At 31.7% G+C, this 19,538-nt stretch overlaps 1 protein-coding gene across 2 annotated transcripts in view; it reads right to left on the bottom strand.

Annotated features, from left to right (window-relative positions):
• The window catches only part of LOC118189787 (uncharacterized), a 685,017-nt gene that overhangs the window by 271,655 nt on the left and 393,824 nt on the right, over nt 1–19,538 (bottom strand). The gene's annotated exons all lie outside the window — the stretch shown is intronic.

Raw genomic sequence — 19,538 nt, 5'->3', positions numbered from 1 at the left:
ATTCATAAGTAATAAATTTTATAAAATCCTATGAATGTAAAAATGAATTTAATAAATATTAAAACTAAAATACTTCAAACAAGTAAGATTATATTTCAAAAAATCAATGAAATTTAAAGAATAAAAAACAAGAGGAATTCGATCAACCTCAAAGTCACTTCGTCAGGAGGAGGAACGCTGAAATCAATTGAAATTTCTCTTCTGTAAAAATCCTTCCTTTTTTGTACCAAAAATTAGCCGATGAACCGTTCAAATGTACTTTAATAGTTCACTCGAAAATTCTGGCGCCTCCCCAGAGTAAGGAAAAAACAAAGTGAATTCTAATCAAAATTTTTAACTTTAAACAAAGAGTACTTTAGCCAAAGAATTGAAAACTTAAGTGAACTAATAAAATACTTAAATAAAAATTTTACCCTTCAACAAACAGAACTTCATCCAAAGAATTGGAAACGTAAGTGAAATTATAAAAATTTAGTGAAAAGACTTAATCCAAACGGAATATATGTATAAATTATTACTTATATATATATACGCAACTTAACATAATAATTGCGTTACTCAAAGCGTTTAGGAGATTAAAGCAGAATGAAATAACTAAAACTAGAGATATGTAAATAGTGTATTTAAGTTTTCTTTATTATTACACACGTGAATAGTTTCTGTATATATTTCTGTCTTCTCAACTGTTAACAATTGTGGCTTATTTATATTTTTAAAAATATGCAATAGTAGTAGATTTTGTGTGAAACCCTTTTAATTTATCCTGCTATTTTGAGTATCCTTAACTTTATGTCAGAATTTATTTAAAAATTATATTTTTTCCTTAATTATATTTTTTATTTTGAGTATCCTTAATTATATTTTTTATTTTGAGTATCCTTAATTATATTTTTTATTTTGAGTATCCTTAATTATATTTTTAGTAGACGCCATTTCGTATACTTTACAGCTTACTAATGAAATTCTATAATCTCTTAAAGCAACCTTAGTTCTTAACCACAAATTGCATTATTCTTTGTCATCACACTCTTCCTCATTATACTAATTTCTCGTCAAAGTTTTTTACTTAACGACCTAGCTACTTTTTTACAATAGTGTTACGTATAGATCGCCATACGTACATATAATTAAAAGATAATTATTATAATGATATCAATTAAATGTGGCAGACTCACTAACAGAAAAATATAACATATAAAATAGTCAAAAATAAAACAAAAACAACATAATAAATAGCAACGTGCAAATGAAGTTTATTCGGTCTTTTTCAAGGAGCGCCCCAACAGTTTTCAACAGAGCTACGTTTCTGAATCATATCCGGATGATTATCAAAATAAAAGGGTAATATAATAGATAAAAAAATTAAAGTAATTTAGAATAAAAAAGCAATATTAATTTTTAATTACTTTTTATTACATTAAAATTACCTTTTCACTAGTTATGTTTTCCACCATATTTTTCAAATGGAATCGAAAGTGGCTTGGCATTCATTATCAGATCCTACGAGAGATTTAATTAAGCTAGATAACAAACTGCTCGCCCTTTTAACAGTGTAAGCAGTGATGTAGATTAATAAGTAGATTCAAATTGCTCTTATATTTTCAACAAAATTATACTTCTCGCTCATACACGTGTGTATGGTATTATAAAGTATTAGTCGGAAATATAATGTTAATTTTGTAGCGAAATAGATAATTTTAGTGAATTTGTATTTTTCTATGTAATGTAACATGAAAATTGGAGAGGATGCTCTGCCGGAAAAATACGAATACAGGAGTAAGTCTGTTTAACACTGAGTAAATGGCTTTCTCGCCAATTTGGCAAGATATCGCCAAGCTGGCAACAGTTTTGGCGACGGTTTAAGCTGGCAACGCTTTTAATTTTTGTCGCCAAATCTGGAGAGAACTCACCAAAAGTGACCAATCTTGGCGACCATTTGCAACATTTGGGTCCTGTCCCTGTGTAACTGTAATGGATATCGTTATTGAATAATTAACTGATTCCTATGTTAGCTGTAACCGTATCCGACTCTCGTGTACCTTCCAGTACTTTCGAGAAGCAGATTGGCGGCCGTGGGGAAACTAAGTAACATAAAACTATGTAAGACAGCATCACGATCTCAGTTGTTATTGTTCAGAGCCGAATGTGGAGTACTAAGATTCGGCTCTGAACAATAACAAGTAGAAAGAGTTATTTTTTTCAACAAATTTGACGCATTTAACTTTTTTTTTTTTTTTTGTTGGGATGAGTCCGTCAGGCAATTGTTTTTCACTAGGGAAACTAAAATCTCATTACCAGCGTTTGTTTTTATGCTTTTTTTCACGATACATCATTGATACCAAGAAATAAGAAAATTTTTGGCCCGATTGCTTTCTATCCATGTTTCTATCATTGATCTTTAAATAGCATAAAAATTATGCAGGAATTTAAATGACAATTGCTACATAAAATAAAGAGCATTAATGGCTTAAGTGATTTTTAATTCTGTAATGCTTACCACTATTTTTTTGCCTTGACTAAATTCATTAATTTGGCTCGTTTGACCTTTCAACTTCGAAATTTATTTAATTGATTTTTCAGAAGTTCTCAAATGTTCAATGCCAAAACCTTTCAAGTGTACATATTACGTTTTCAACAGCAATTATTATTTAAAGAAACCGGTTTTAAGAAAAAACCCCTCGTAGTAATCCAAAATGTTTATTCAAAACCTGCGAAAACTGTCTTGATCCGACTGCAGTTTTGCGTATTTGATGTGCATAATGAAACACTCTTTATTAGTAAACATGAAACAGTCTTCCAAAGATGATTTGTTTCACCTCTTTCAAACGGAAATTAACTAAATGAATATTTTTAAAACTGTATATCATCTTTAGAAACTTTTTAATTTATACCGAAGTTTTTATTCTTTATTTAATTTGCATGCATATAAAAGTAATTCAGAATTTCCTGAAAATTTTGTCGTGTTCGAAAACTACAAACCGCATTTTAGTCACTGCTTGTCAGAAAAAATATAACAAATATACAAGACCAGACTTTATACGTAATCAACCAATATTTTAATAGCAATAATTTATTTAATAAAATATAAATTAATATATTTATAAATGTATTAAAACAATTTAAAACGCTATTAATATTATTTATTTATATACCACTTGTCAAATTTTAGGGAAAATTGCCTAAATGTTGTATAGTTTTTACTGCATGCTTTCACGATTAATTTAGGTGTTATTAGAAATCCTAAAGGGAAGAAAACAGACGCATATGTAAATTTAATTAAGGACCAATCAGCTGTATGCTGGCTTTTGTGACGTGCTGGTTTCCAAAAATCTGCATACGACTTTCACATTTAACATATTTAAGCTGTTATTTTTGTGGAATAATACTTTTATGAGTAGCATGTTTGTTATATGATTCAGCAGCTTAAAATTAAACAGTGTTTGGAAAACATTTGTTTTAATGGGTGTATGTGCACTTTTGTGACTTTGTGTGTGTAGTAAAAAATATATCGGCCATATTTCTAGGGAGGTTAATTTCCCAAATGCACTGTAAAAAAAAAAAAAAAAAAAAAAAAAAAAAAAAAAAAAAAAGTATTGCAAATTTATGTCATTTAATATTCGAAATTGCCGCCCTAGGTATACTGGTCAGAGGAACTAACTGCGAAACCAAACGGCCCGGGTTCGAGTCTTGGAAAAGACATTCTTGTAACCGTGGTGTCCATATTTTCATAGCAGGCAAAGGTGGTTCACCTGTTACCTGCCTCCATAATAAACTGACCATCGTTTCTTGCCTTAGAGAGTAACTTTTTCTTCTAATGCAAGTTATAAGTTATTGGACGATAGTAACTCCCTAAGAATCTATTTGTATTTGGACATTTTTCATTTTGAAATTAGGACACGTTTTAACACTGAAGGTAAATAGAACAAATGCGTAATTACTTTCAGTTGAAACATAAAAATATCAATAATTGATTAAAAGCTATATTTAGTAACTTGGACCAAAAATAATGCAGTCGCCATTTTTTATTTTTCTGCTTTAGTTGTAACTATTGTTATTAACCTAAAAACAAAACAGACTTTTCCCGCAGAAATTACCGAGCACACAATATTAAATTTGTGAACAACCCCTATCCAACAAGCATCTAGTGAAAATGGTAGTCAACGAACCAAACGTAGAGGGGAGAATAATGAAAAAATATCCATTGTAATGCATTTATGGCGAATTATCAGCAACTGGTTGCAGGCGAAGGTGAGGGGCGAGTGGTACTCTGTGTCACGTGATGATAAATTATCGCTCGCTGCAATAAAGGATTGTCCATCGGAGAGAATGTGTCAGCTCTGGAGGGTGCAACCGTCGGAAGCAGAAGGGGTGTGACGCAAACGGGAAAACTGTCTTTTCGTCATTTCTCTGACAGTTGGATGTTGGTTCATCTAATGCGGGAGCGGAGTGATAGCAGAAGGGCAAGTGTACGGATTTATCCCGCCATTAGTCAGCAGAGATAAAGAAAAGATCATGATGCTAAGATTTAAGGTGAAGGAGATAGACGATAAAAAGAAATTGTTGCTGTAAAAGATGCTTTCTTTTCTTTCAACTATATTTTAATATTTTTTTTTTTGGTAACTTGGTTGCGTGCGAGCTTGCTGTTGGAGTAAATATCTAAGTATTCTCAGAGATAATGATGAAGGAAGTTAAACAAAATCACGTCATTAAAATTGATATGGCAATGCACGACATAATTCTCTGCGGAAATAAAGATTTTCGTAAAGGAAGGTATAAAAGTGAACATAAATTATTCAGTATAAAAAATTAACCACATAGATTCGCAAATAAGGAGGATATTTTATACAAGAATGTTTGCATTTCGGAGGGGACTTACGATGGAGTAGAGCTATGTCTTTAAGAAGAGTCATAACAGCACACATCATAAAGGTACTGATGACATTATTAAAGTCAGCCAGCGTACATCAGGCATGGAACATCTCAAGGCAGGAAACATAGGCGTAAATATACCGCACCCTTATGAAGTTAAGGTTTAAAATAAAAAAGGCTATAAGGTATTTCTCCTTCCTTCCTAGCGTGCCTTCGTGGTGTAGTGGTTCTGCACGCTGGGCCGGTATTACAGAGGAAATTTCGCAAATTGTTTGAAAGCAATTAAACATGAAATGTGGTTTAAACATTTTGCTAAAATTATTTGAAAGTAGAAATGATGTGACTTTTCCATCGCTCACGCACAACGCAAAAAGGTAGGAACGATGTGCCTTTTTTATTGCGTCTGTACAATGGAAAGGAAAAGAAAATAGGTTACCTTATAATAAGAAATTCGCCGAGTGAATTATTCTTGACGCAAACTGAAAAAATTGCGCCAAGATAAATTTTTAATTTCTCCATAAATTTCGCACCAAATTTTACAGAATTTAATATCTAGGTAAAATTTGAGTCGTAGAATCGAAATATGGAAAAACAATGGTATGTTATTTCAGAAAAAGTCACATTTTGTATCAAAATACCTATGTTAGAACAATGCTTTATATAAACCTAATATATAGCTTACGTTGCGCTTTCGGGACATGAAAAACGCAATTTTAATTTTGTCAATCGGCCCAGTAGAACGGAAGATATAGAACTGTCACAATTTTTTCCGCGCAGTGTATGTAATAATTATAATGCATTATTAAATGACGCATAACAATAATAATAAAAATAATATTGTTACGAAATGTACAAGCGCGGTAAGATGGCTTCCCCGCAAAGCAGTTTTAGGGTTGCCACAAAATGGCAAGGAAAGCCAAGTTGAAACATTTGGCGCGAAATCCCCGTTTGGTGACAAAATTGGCGATATACGATGGACGGATGGAGAATCTTCAGGAACGAATTCTTACCGGTTTAGCCCAGAATGTTCTCGAACACAAGCCGAAAGCTATATAAACCCTGCTGGTCCACAGTCAGTTAGTGTGTGAGCCTCGTCTGCAGTGCGAGATAGTCAGTATTGAGTTGGTGTCTAGTGAGTCAATCCCTGCGGAGTCGATCGAGTTGACAGCCGGGCAGCGAGTGCCGAGTGGGTCGTCGAGTTCACCGAAAGAGTCTCTTAGTATATCACGGTTAGTGCATCGTCGAGATGCACTAACCGCGATATACTAAGAGACTGTGTTAAGCTCCAGGAACGACTGAACCGAAACGTCGGGAGCTGTGCTCTGTGTGTCGTCGAGTGCATCGCGAGTTGTAGCGTGGAGAGTCTCGTGAGTACGTGGAGTTCCGAGAATGACCAAGCAAAGTCGGGAGCTGTACTCTGGTGTTTTGCAGTGAAGCTGTCTTTTAGTATTTGGAACCACCTATCCATTACTCTGTAAATATGTAACTGGAATTGTTCTTCACGCCCGCAATGCACCCTTCTTCCATCATGCACTATCGTCTTCGTCCAGCATTTGTTTGCACTGCCCCCAGCAGTCGTCTTGAGCACAATATGTATTTATAAGTGTGTCTTTTGTTCAAGTTATTTTCGTCAGCGGGGCTACCTGGCCGATATGCTAACTACCCAGTGGACCGGCTGCCTCGCTGTCGGTGGAAAGAAAGAAAGAAAGTGAAGCTGTCTCCACCGTTATAGCCTGATCACCTGAAAACTGTGTCGCTGATTGTTCCAGCGAGTTTACAGTAGATCTTCGGCGACTGTAAAACGTGACTTTGGAGCTGTCCTGATTAATATTGGCTACATAAAAATGTGTTTGGATATTTCATCAAGTAGTGTCGTCATTATTTACTCCAAATCTACGAACCCCGTACGAACGTGAAGAAAATAACGAAACAACTGGTGTCAGAAGAATAGAAAAACGCAACAATATAATGCATTATTAAGTGATGTATAATATTATTAATAATAATATAATGCTTTATTAAATCATGTATAATATTAATAATAATAATAATGCATTATTAAATAAAAAATCCAAAGAAGCTTTAAATGCTATTTGAACACAAATTTAAGTCGAATTCACAATACTTCAATTATATATGCATTGCAGTTAATATTTACTGAGTTCCTCATATGCAACTTTCAAACTGAAATAACAAGAAGAAGAAAGAAAAAAAAAAAAGCATTTCCGGAACGGTGTGTAACAGTTTTCTGCTTTTATGTGCTTGCGAAATTTTTCAGCTAAATTATTTGGTGTAGTGATGCATTCGAGGGCTGCCTACTTTACAAGGGATATGCCGCCCATAAAGGACTTTCTTAAAACGGTTCTCTTTTATTCCTCATGCATGTAGTGCAAGAATAATAACAGCCATAATATTGCAAGGGTTCAAAACCTTAATTATCGTGCTTGTGCATATGGCACTGACGTGAAAACAATTTTTGCAACGTGGTTGAGATTATATCTCGTCTCTTGAACTACATTATGTCAACCAATTTTACATGGCTTCATCCAACATAGGGCGTCTTCTCGATGGCGCAATTCAAGAATTTTTTTTTAAATTTCTAATGGAGCCGAATTCAGCAAGCATTTTCAGTGGCTTTATAAAGTCGGCTACTGGTGGACTAACACCTTTATAAATTTATCAAATTTTGTGTTTGGCATTACTTAGAAAAATATCATTAGACGTTTTACAAATTGTTGATCTATTTTATATATACAAGATAAATCTTGAACCTGTTGTCAAATTCTAAAAGTGCGTAAGCGAACATAATATACTAATAAGTATTGTAACGTACCTGGAATTAGGAGTTAAAGATCTTAGAAATTATTCATTCTCTTTGCATTATTTTCTTTGTGGTTGAACAGGCTCGCTGTTTGAGGGTTTCTTAGTTTCACTTGCAAAGTTCTCGACAAAGCCATTCTTACCCATTAGCAGATAGTCATAGTTAGATTTTTTGTAATGGCAGAAGTAATTTTGAGTTAGCAGAAGCCTTTGCCTTTCAAACCTTTCTTCCCTGTGGCACGACTCTTCATGCTGCTTGAAGAGGCACTGGGTTTTATTTCAATATGAAAGTTGTCTGCATCTCCTGAGTCCAGAATTAAAAAGCGTATGTATACAAAAATGCCATTAAAAGCCACTGAAGGTAAGCAATAAATTACACTATTGGTAAGCAATAAATACCTCACTTCCAAAATTTCCTCATTTGAAACAATATTTTTATTACAATTAATAAAAACCTTTTACTCGGCCTATATTAACAGTAGAATGGAATCTAGATCTAAATGAAAGAGAATTTCCACGAAAGAAAACGTGTGAAATTTTAATTTAATGAGTTTTGCTACTGAAAGCAATAAGCAGGAAAAATAAAATACCTTCCAGAAATTCAAAGTTGAAATTTTTCTCTCTAGTTAAAAGGACGTACTGTGAAGTAAGTGAAGCTCAAATAAAAGGCTTTAAAGTTAATGGGAATGATTAATTCCCACTCATTTATTTCAGGTACGAGTTTCATGAAAGCTTGGCGTAGCACTCTATGCCAAGTTTTATTATTTCTTACTCAATGCGTAGGTGTCAGCTCCTACAGTCAGCACCATTTACAAAATGGATTCAAACTGAGGAAATTCACTTGATATGCTATGGATGCCGACAATGTTGACGTACTATTTTTTTTTTCCCTGATGGAGCAGATTTAACGCGATGTTTTGGAATAGTTACTTTTGATGCATTACTCTTACACTGATTCGATTATTTTCAACTAAATATTAAAAGATTACGGAAGTTTCTAATCATTGTATGATTGTCATGATGCTCACTAGTTTTTCTTAAATCTCCAAAGTGAACATTTCCGTAACATAATACATATTTAAGAAAACCAAGAGAAAAAATAAAAAATATGAAAGGTTTCGGATTTTAAATTACGTCCAAAGGGCTGTTTCCTTAACGTTTAGTGCGTTACCTTTATTTATTAAATATCCTGTTCTACGTACTCAAACCATAAAATTCAGCCCAACAACAATATATCAAAGTAATTTTAATATGAGTATACCTTTAGAATTTCTGACACAGAGTCTCGTGCTCAGGACATAAACTTTTTTTTCCGTGCAGTGTTGCCATTGCTCGCTTTGAAATAGTCCAGTTTGTTAATCAAAAATTCGTTGAAGTGTTACAAAATATGAAATCGATATTAAAACAAATTTCAAATTCCAAATTAGGGTTTCCACATGCCCATATTCTATGGAAAATTACGTTATTCAAATTTTTATGGCTCTAGGTACCGCCGTTTTATCACACTGCAAGAAACATACATACATTCATACAGATTCTTCATTATTTAATTATTTAAATATAATACAGGGCTCTAATATTTGGTGGCAACAATTTAAAAGGTGATTCGTCGTTTATGGTTTTTAACGCAAAATCCCAAAACGAAGTTAATAGTCCATCTGGACAAATTGACCCTTTGGAGTAAAAGGCGTTTTTTGGAATGAGATACGTTTGCACTCGTTAAAACTCTCGTTAAATAATTAATTAAAATTAGAAGTTAAAGTACGGTTAAAGATTTACATTCTAACAATGGGAGTCAATCTATGTATTGGCGTAAAACCTTTTATTCCGTTACTACAGCTTACTTATATCTCTCTGAAAATTTATATTCTCTGGCTGCTATAAATTTCTTGACAGAGGAAAAACCTGCTTTGCATGCACGAAAAAAAGCATCATACATCGCAAATTAAACGTGTGAAAGTGTTTGGAAAAATCCAATGTTTTCTTAAAAAATAAAAAATATTTAAAAATTTATAATGTGATTAATATTTATTTTTTCAATTAATCTAACTGCTCTTATCGAATGCGAAATTTTTCCAAATATTTTGTAACTGATTTTTTTTGATAATTCATGTATATTAATTTTATATATTGTAATTATTTTTCCCCCATTGGCGGGCACTTAATCGAATTAGGCTTAGCCACTACTAAGACCAAAAGTGGTGGTCACTTAATTCTGGAAGTACCTAATAGATGGGCTAAGTCTAGAAACATGTAAAACTGGAGTTATCCAACATATGTAAAAATAAAAGAAAACGTATATTTGATCCAAGGAAAAATATATATGTAATATAAAATAAAAACAAAATATAGAGGCGTAAGTACTTAATCTGTGACCACAAGAGAAGCAAATGTTTTGAAATGAAAAAATATATTTATAAACTCCTGTATAGTAGCAAAGCCTGAAATGTGTCGAGATAAACAACGAATTGAAACTGATGAAACTTAGTAAACATAATTTAGAAAACGTGTATTGCAAAAGTAATATGGTACATGAAAGAATAAATTAGGAAAGAACATCAAATTATATAAGTTATAAATCCCAAAACCACGAGTTTAAGTGAAGTATTAATCTGCTAATAAATCAATCCCAAAATGATCTCGGTTTCTTATCAAGGGAAGTATTAATTTGCTCCAATTCAACGAAAGGGTTTAGCTCAACGTATTGTTAACAAAATATTTTTTTAACTCATAGTATATAGTGAAAAATGTTCTTGAAAAAGTAAACAAAAATTAAGAAATTGTGAAGAATAAAATTAACAAATTAAAGAATAACAAATTGAGACTTAGTAAGGGCTGTGTTAAGTAAACTCTGAGCAGAGTTGAAAACGTAAAAAATGTATTTAGAAAAAAGGGCTACAACTTATAGCTAATCTAAAAGAGAATAAAGGCAGAAAACGAAAGATGTCAAATGTTGCAGAATAAAGAGCTCACTCATACAGACTTTTTTGACACTTAGAAGCTGAAATAATTCCCTTTTATTAATAAAAGAAACAGAAATCTATTAGACAGTCTAATCTGATTTAGAACTAATGTTAGAATTTGACAAGGATGCCTTATTCAATTTGTTTAAGTACATATAAACTCTACTGCTATAATGGTTTAGATATACCTTATCTTGAAAAATAGCAGTTTGATGATGAAAATAATTTTTTGATTGACAGTTGAATTTTAGCTACCTGTGTTTTGAAGAAACTTTGTGGAATTTTGTCATCTTTTAGTATTTTAATTATTAAACTAAGCTGTTTTGCAAAATCATTGCTGTTATGGCAAATATTTTTATTCTTTTTGTTTCATTAATAATATTATTAGTAATAATTTTAATTTTTTGTTTGATTAATAATATATTAGTAATTATTGTTAGTAATAATTTTCCTGAAAGTGTTGGAATTCCTATTTATTAGTTTGATTATTTCGAAAAAGTCTTCTTTCATCAAACAGAGTAATAGTGTCGATATTGTTAATTTGTAGGTCAAGATAATCTGTTTCGGTTTCTTCTTTATACGTTTTAATAAGTTAAGGTGTTTAGACAGATATCTTGTTTTTCAATTTCAGTTAATGGCAATCATGTCCTCAATGTATTCTGTAAGTAAATTTAAACAGTTCTGGTTTATGGTAAATGTTAATAAAAGTACATTCCTTAACAAAGAGGAATAGTTTACAGATTGAAGTAGACCAGGTTACGGATGAACAGGTTATAGATGGCAAGTTACAGATGAACAAGTTACACAGCCACTCTAATAAATATATATATGTAAGATAAAAAATATGTGAATCAAAATTATAATTTAAACTAACGGTAAAACTTTCATTCTCCTTCTCTATTCTAAAAATCGCAATAACTTCTCTGGATTGCGTCATTTTTAGATCATTCTATGGCCTGCGCAACTCTGTTGACGTAATAATTGTAAACTGAAACTTTTTAATTCAAACCAGAACTTTTTCTCTTCACCTGCTTCCATCTTTCAAAACTACGCACTTCAGCCTCTGTCTTTGCTTTGATTGGACGTACTTTCGCTATGCTGCTTGCTATTGCAATAATCTCAAAAATGTAAATGTTCTTGAACAAGCACGACTAGGGTGCCAAGTGATCTGTGGCCACATAATGTCAACTGGAAATAAAAATGCAATTAAAATCGCCTTGACTGCCACGTTTTATTTAACACATTAGCTTACTACGCAATCAGAGGACTTCCTCTTCAATATAGGATAACTACGCATCAACACCCTACTAAAAATGCCCCATAGAAACCAGTAAAACTTTTTATGGGTACCCATAAGATTTTATGGGTTTCTATTGACTTTTTCTGGTTTCTGTTGGTCTCTGTGGGTTTTTTTACTGGTTTCAAAATGACCCATAGAAACCAGTAAAACTTTCTACTGGTACCTATAGAATTTTTGATGGTCTCTATTGACTTTTACTGGTTTCTATTGATCTCTGTGGGTTTTTCTTACTGGTATCAATTGACACCCATACAACCAACATTCAATGGCAGAACTTTGTACTGGTTTGTATAGGTTTATATTGACTTTTACTGGTTTTCTTACTGGTATCAATATAATAATAAATCTTTTGTTGGTTTATATGGGTTTGTGCTATTTTTTTATCTGACGTTAATATACTTCTTGTAAACAATAAAATTAACAGAATGAAAATATGATCTCTTTAAGACCACCAGAGTAACCTGGAAACGCAGGTGGTCGTTTTAGAGAGGGTTTTTACTAAATATGCTTATTTATTTGATTTAATTTTTTTTTCGGAAACAATAACAGTAATAATATACACCACACACAACGAGGTCTCTCCAAGGCGACCAGCCGCAAATAAAAATTCATCTTTGTAAGTGGTCACCTTAGACAGGTGATGCTCAATACCAATAGATACTCACGTTCTCAGTGATACGTTTATCTTTTAGAGGTGGCCATCTTAGAGAGATTGCATCTACGGAATGAATCTCTCTAAGGCGACCAGACACACTTGCAGAATTTTCTTTGTGAATGGTCGCTTTACAGAGGGAATATTCAATACCAAAGTATACTTATGTTTTCAGAAATACTGGTTTCTTTCAGAGGCGGTCGTCTTAGGGAGGTGGTTTTTGCTACGAGTTGGTTCTCTGAATACACACACATAAGCACTTACATTTCTGATATTACAAATAAACATCGATATCAACCAACATCTCTTTAACGCCAACAAGTTCATTCACAATCGCAAAACTTTTCTCCCTGTTAACGCTGACGTGAAAAAAAAAAAAAAAAAAAAAATTCCCCCTCCCTCCCTCACTCTCAGAAGTTTCCCAAACAAGCAATATGGCGCCGCTCTAGTTATTGTTGTGTGATGGTGGTGTTATTTTCTTCGTAGTTGTAGTAATGCAGTATATTATTTACTAGGATTTACTGTATTACAAATTTTACTATGTTTTACTGTTTAGAAATTAGTAATAAATAATAAAATACCAGCACTGACTATGAATATACCACTAAAGCCATGCACGTGTAATCGTGTCTAATGTTTGAGAGAACGTTGCTGATAACTGACTAGTTGTGAAATGGAGTTTCTGAGCGTGAAATTGATTTTCCATCTTTACTTTTATCCTGAAAAACAATGTGCTTAAAGACTGAAAAGTGATAATTTCAGACTTGAAAATTTGTTTCAGTGTGCAGATGCAGAAATGTAGTTTTTGCATTCTACTGAAACTGTATTTTGGAAAATTTATTTTTTTGATTACAGTTTAGAAATACTTTTTTAAAGCTTGTTCATGTAGATGCTTTATCATTTGAATATTATGTACTAATAAATTTGAGCATACCTTACTTAAAAATGATCTTGCATGATTCAATTTTGAATTTTTCGACTAATGTGATGTGGCCGAGCAAAAAGAATGTTTTTTTATGTTTTAAAAAATGTACTAATTATATTTCGCGAGCAAAAAAGGTAAGTTTTATTAATGGAATAAACATTGAAGTATTTAATGTGTTTATTACATATTGAATGGGGTAGACAAGACATACAAGCTTAAGGAATCTGTATTCCACTACTAAAATTATGTCAAAATTTAGATGATCATAGTAGCTTACATTGTTTTTCCTTTTTGGTCTATTTTTCTTTACAAGTATGAGACTAGAACCACATTTTTACATTAAGTATTTTGTGCTATTTTGTTAAAACACATATAATCATTTTTATGCATACTTTAATTTTCATTATTATTAGTTTGATGAAGAAAATTTCAAATGTGTTTTTCATAAATTGCTTTTGAAATAGAAATAGATTTGTGAATAAGATTTATGTAATATTAAATGTACTAGTCTTGGGAGTATAAAAAGTGAATTATTTATTTGAAAAAAATTACATTAAGTTGAAACCTCATATAGTGGTTATTTTCTTATATGACCACCTCTGATAATGGCACATTTGTCAGGACAATAATTAAATAACAGGACTTAAAAATCATTCATAGTTTTGTCAGGCTACAGGAAACTGGCATTATCTCGAATTGTGGAGTTGATTGTTTTAGGAACGTTTTGCTGTATAATCAATTAACTTCGGTGTAGTAATTTTTACGTGGGTATGAATTTTGCAGAAGTAATTGAAAGTTTTTACGAGACATTTAAAACCAAAGCTCTTCGGATCATGAGTCTTATAAGGCACTGTTATAGCATTGCTTTCAAATATAGTTAGAGTAATATTTAAACATTATTTTCGGAAGCACTTCCACAGGGAATCCGGTTGTTCTCTGCGGATGAAAACCCATATAAATCAATCTTCTGTACAGCCTTATACAAATACAGTTAAAATTACTGTCATTACAATTAAGCGAATATAGCCACATTTGTTTACAAAAAGTTATTATTGCTAAATACTGCACTATATCAATTTCATTTAACATTGTAATTTCAGAAAATGCTCGGCATGAGGTATTTTTATATTATATATAATCTACTGACAAAAACAATAGCTACCTTTTCAGTACTTTAAATTTTACTATTGAGAATTTTTATGGTTCAAAATAATATTTCTATACATTATTTCAAGAATTCTTTCTACAATAGAAATCTAAATAACTTGCACGTAAAACACTGACTCGAATTTATTCCAATAATGCATCGCTTTAATTAAATTTATGTTCCTTTGAGATGATATATGAAAAACCTTGTGTAATAATAAATTATTAATATATATTGGTAAATGGTATTTTTATATATTTTTTCGGGTAAAGTGCAGAATTGCCCACTTATTTATTTGGCACTTTGTACAAAAGTGAAAGGAATTGGATTTTTGTCAATTTTCTTTTGACTTTTTAAGTGAAAATAGGTTGATGTGTACATGAATAAAGTCAAAGGAGTGCACAATGGCATTTTTGTGCAATTCTGAGATTTTTTTTAAGTGAAAATAGGTCGATGTGTACATGGATACCGAGTATGTGCAATTCTTAAAAACACGCCAAGCAGTGGGCGATTCTACACTTTCCCCATTTTTCTATAGGAATTTAGTTTCATTAAATTAGTTATTTAGTATAATTATGTGTATATGAGTATATTCATACTTATTCACATAGATGGAATTTTTACAGTACAAAAGTTGATCTTTTTTACATTAAGAACTACATATACTATAAATACCCATTATGTTGTAGATTTTATTTATATAAAATCTGTGGAAGATTATATAGCACTAAAAGTGAGATACAGAATAAAACATTATACGCTATGAGATATTTTCTTAATTCCCGAACTGTGCGTTGAGAATTGGTATTTGTTGAAACTTGTAAATTTTTTAAATTTCATTTTGTTACAATATAATTTATTGTATTTTGGGTACTATTAAGTTTATTATATGTTATCTTCATGTTTCATTTATCTTTTGAGAGATACAGGTAACATTCAAAGTATTGTAATAAGGGGTCGACACAGTGTTTGTATATTATTATTTCTTCACTACATTATATTCTTGGATTCATCCTTTCTTCCACGCAAAATATCTATGTGTATGCATGTCATAATAAGTTGCAGGGTGTTACTATCATTGGTAAGCGAGCTTTAAGGGGATAGCAAGTATGCTAAATTTGAACTCTATGTTAAGTCTCTAATTTGCAAGTACCGTATTCTTTTTGCTTGCTTGTTAATAATGTTTCTCTTCCTGAAAATTTGGGATTCTTCTAGTTTTTTTTTTTTTTTTTTTTTTTTTTTAAATTTGGTTTAGTGCATTGTAGGTAACTTAAAATTTAAGCAGATGCTAGAAAGTACCATCCTTTGGCAATACATTTCTCATTAGGTATCAAATTGTTAAACAAGCTGATGTGATTAAATACAATTGTTTAATTTCCCAATTAAAGAACTGAAATACAAATATATGCAGTGAGGTACAGTACTATATGTATATATTTGTAATGAAATCAATAATATATATACATTCAAAGTAATGATTCGCAACCATCAAATGAAATGATATTATATATATATATGTAATAGATTCTGTAGTCGAATACAAGCAGCTGAATCCGTAATGAACAGCAAGAATTTTTATGGCTTAGAGATGTTGAAACTCCAATCCACAATGAATAAGAAATTTGGCAGTCGAGATAGATTTAATTCAACTTTTCTTTCAGCAAATATGTTGCAGCCACAAACAAGTTGGCACATTATTTATGCCTATTCCAAAAATTAACATTTTTGATAAATGTGTAGTAAGAAACAAAAGCAGACAGACTGCGATCCAGCTAATACAAAGCGTAAAAAGCAAATGTGTTATGTTAAGGGTGAAATCTTAATTCAGACCGAGTTAATTTTGGTTCTCGATGCATTTTTACTCGTCTTTGATAGTTAATACTGCTGTAAAATTACTATTGGCTGTTTGAGTTTTAGTTTCTTTTACAACATCAAATTATGTAAGAGTCATATGACATGAATTAATCTCCAAATGATGCAGTGCAGAAAGATTACTGTTTTTAGAATAGAGAAGGAAAATTAATTTTACGCTGCTAATTTAATTTTTTGCATATTCCTTATTTTTCTTACATATGTATATGTACATTTATCATTCGATGGTTGTGAATCATGACTTTGGTTATTATCTTTCTATTGATTTTATTTTCAGAATTATATAAAGGTAGTTTAAAATTTTGTAAAGAGAATTTATACAAATATTTTGTAATATGTTTATAGATATTGACGTGCATTAAGAAGGACGGGCTCGTAGGCTTCTAGATATTTTAAAATTTTTATTTATTCGCATTGAGTTTGATTTAAAATTACTTTACATGCTTTCTCCGCAATTTAGTTCTGTACATTTCATCAGTGCTAATTATGTACTTCTGCTGGTTTATGTTTTTATGGAAATTTGATTTACAGTTCTATTTTTGTGTATTGTTTTTTATAGGGATTCTGTATATGGATACCCATTCTATGCACAATTCTATGTATGGATACTCTACTATGGTATAATGGCTATTGGTTCTGTTTATGGGTTTTGTGCAGCGATTTTTCCAAGAGGTACCTTTATTGGTCTGTGGATTTTTGTGTAGTGGTTTTTACAAGATTTGGCGTATGGGTGCCTGTATAGGTGTACATGCTTTTGTGTACTGGTTTTTACAAAGCATTACCCTACGGAATATCCATTTTTTAATGGAAATTTGGCCAATGGATATGCATATAAAGTTTTGATTTTTGGCTATGGGTTTTTACTGGGATTTTGTTTATAGTGCCTACAGTTCTACAGAGATTTGGCCTACTCGTAACCGTACAGTCGTACGGGTTTCCGTTTACAGGTTTTTTACGGGTATTTCACCTACAGGTACCTATACAGCCGTGCAAGTTTCTTTCTATGGGGTTTTACGGGTATACGGCCTATGGGTACTCGTACAATCGTACGGGTTTCTTTTTATGGGTTTTTACGGGAATTTGGCCTACGGGTACCCGTACAACCATACGGGTTTCTTTCTATGGGTTTTTACGGGGGTTTGGCCTACGGGTACCTGTACAGTTGTACGGGTTTCTGTCTGTGGGTTTTTACGGGGATTTGGCCTACTGGTACCCACAGAGCTGTACGGGTTCCCGTAGGCCAATTCCCCGTAAAAAATTTTATGGGTTTCTACGGGGCATTTTTAGCAGGGCAGTGCTCCGTCTTTTCATTTCCTGTGCTTTTATTATGTCATATATATATATGAGTGCCTTTCTCAACTTATATTTATATTATATATATATATATATATATATATATTTATACATGAATAAATATATATAAATGTATTACATGTATATAATACATCTATATATATATAGAGAGAGAGAGAGATAGATAATTACAAAACATTTTTTTTTAAAGAACAAAATATAATCATGCATGATTATATTTTTGTTTAGGATTTTCACGCATTCAGCTGCTGAAAAATTATCAGTAAAGACATAAAGTAAGAAATTTAGAACCAATTTCACACAAAAACCCAAAATTGAAATTCACATGTAATAAATTTCAAATAATCCTATAAATGAAATAAAGAATTTAATAAATGTTAAAACCAAAACTCTTCAAACAAGCAACACCCCAATTCAAAACATCAATGAAATTTAAAGTAAACAGAACATAATAGAAGAGAAATTCAACCGAACTCAATGCCACTTCGTCAGGAGGAGGAACACTGAAATCAATTGAAATCTCTCTCCCACAAAAATTCTTGCTTTTCTGTATTCAGAATTAGCCGATAAACCATTTCAATATATTTTAATTAGAATAGTTCACCCGAAAACTCTGCAGCTCCCCATATATATTTACATTTATATATGTATTACATAATTACATACATTATATAAAAAGAGATAATATATCTATATGTTATATATTATATATATATATATATGATAAAATATAACATGTTAGTTTTTCCCTTAGTAATGTATATCGATTCACAGTGTTTTATGCTTCACTTCGAACTTCGAGGCAAAAATGTCAGAGTTTATAACACATTTTATTTTTAGTTACTTACTAGACTAAATTAAGCATTGAAAGTGAGAGTCAAATGCATATTAAACTTCGTTGTACATTAAGAGGTTTACTTATATACTCTATATTATTATTTCTCCTGAAGCATATGATTGATTGAATTGCGTGCCTGAATTTAAACATCACACAGATTAGAATATTTTATTTTCCGTTAAACTCCAGTATATATCTATGTACTTTAGTAATGAATAAGAGTTAAAAGTACATTATTATAACTTCACTGTTTTGTCACTGGTAATATTGAAAGTGATACGTTAATCTTTAAGAAGCATTTAGGTCAATATTTGCTTTAAGACAGTAGCCGGAAACTGCTTTTAAATATTTGCGAAGCGTTTCAGATCCGTTCAAACCATAAAAAATAATAAAATCAAGCCGTAAGTGTAAATAATTAGTTCATTACTAACAGCTAAATCAGTGAGATTGTAGCCGCGGTTAATTACGAACTGATGCAAGTATTCAAATGTCCGATAGGGTTCTCAAAGAATCTAATTCACGGTTTATTTAGTTTTTATTAAATTTTGGTTTAACAATTTAATTTAGTTTATCTACAGAGCTCACTTAGCAAGCAAAGTAGCATACTCGCGTGTTAGAAATGAAATTAGTAGCAAGCAAAGTAGCATACTCGCGTGTAGCAAGCAAAGTAGCATATTAGCAAGCAAAGTAGCATACTCGCGTGTTAGAAATGAAATTAGTAGCAAGCAAAGTAGCATACTCGCGTGTAGCAAGCAAAGTAGCATATTAGCAAGCAAAGTAGCATACTCGCGTGTTAGAAATGAAATTAGTAGCAAGCAAAGTAGCATACTCGCGTGTA

This window comes from Stegodyphus dumicola, chromosome 5 (assembly GCF_044657685.1).
Source record: "Stegodyphus dumicola isolate Sdum_Otavi_A_Nest chromosome 5, ASM4465768v1".
Classification (NCBI taxonomy): Eukaryota; Metazoa; Arthropoda; class Arachnida; order Araneae; family Eresidae; genus Stegodyphus; species Stegodyphus dumicola.
This window is presented reverse-complemented; position numbering and strand designations above follow the sequence as displayed.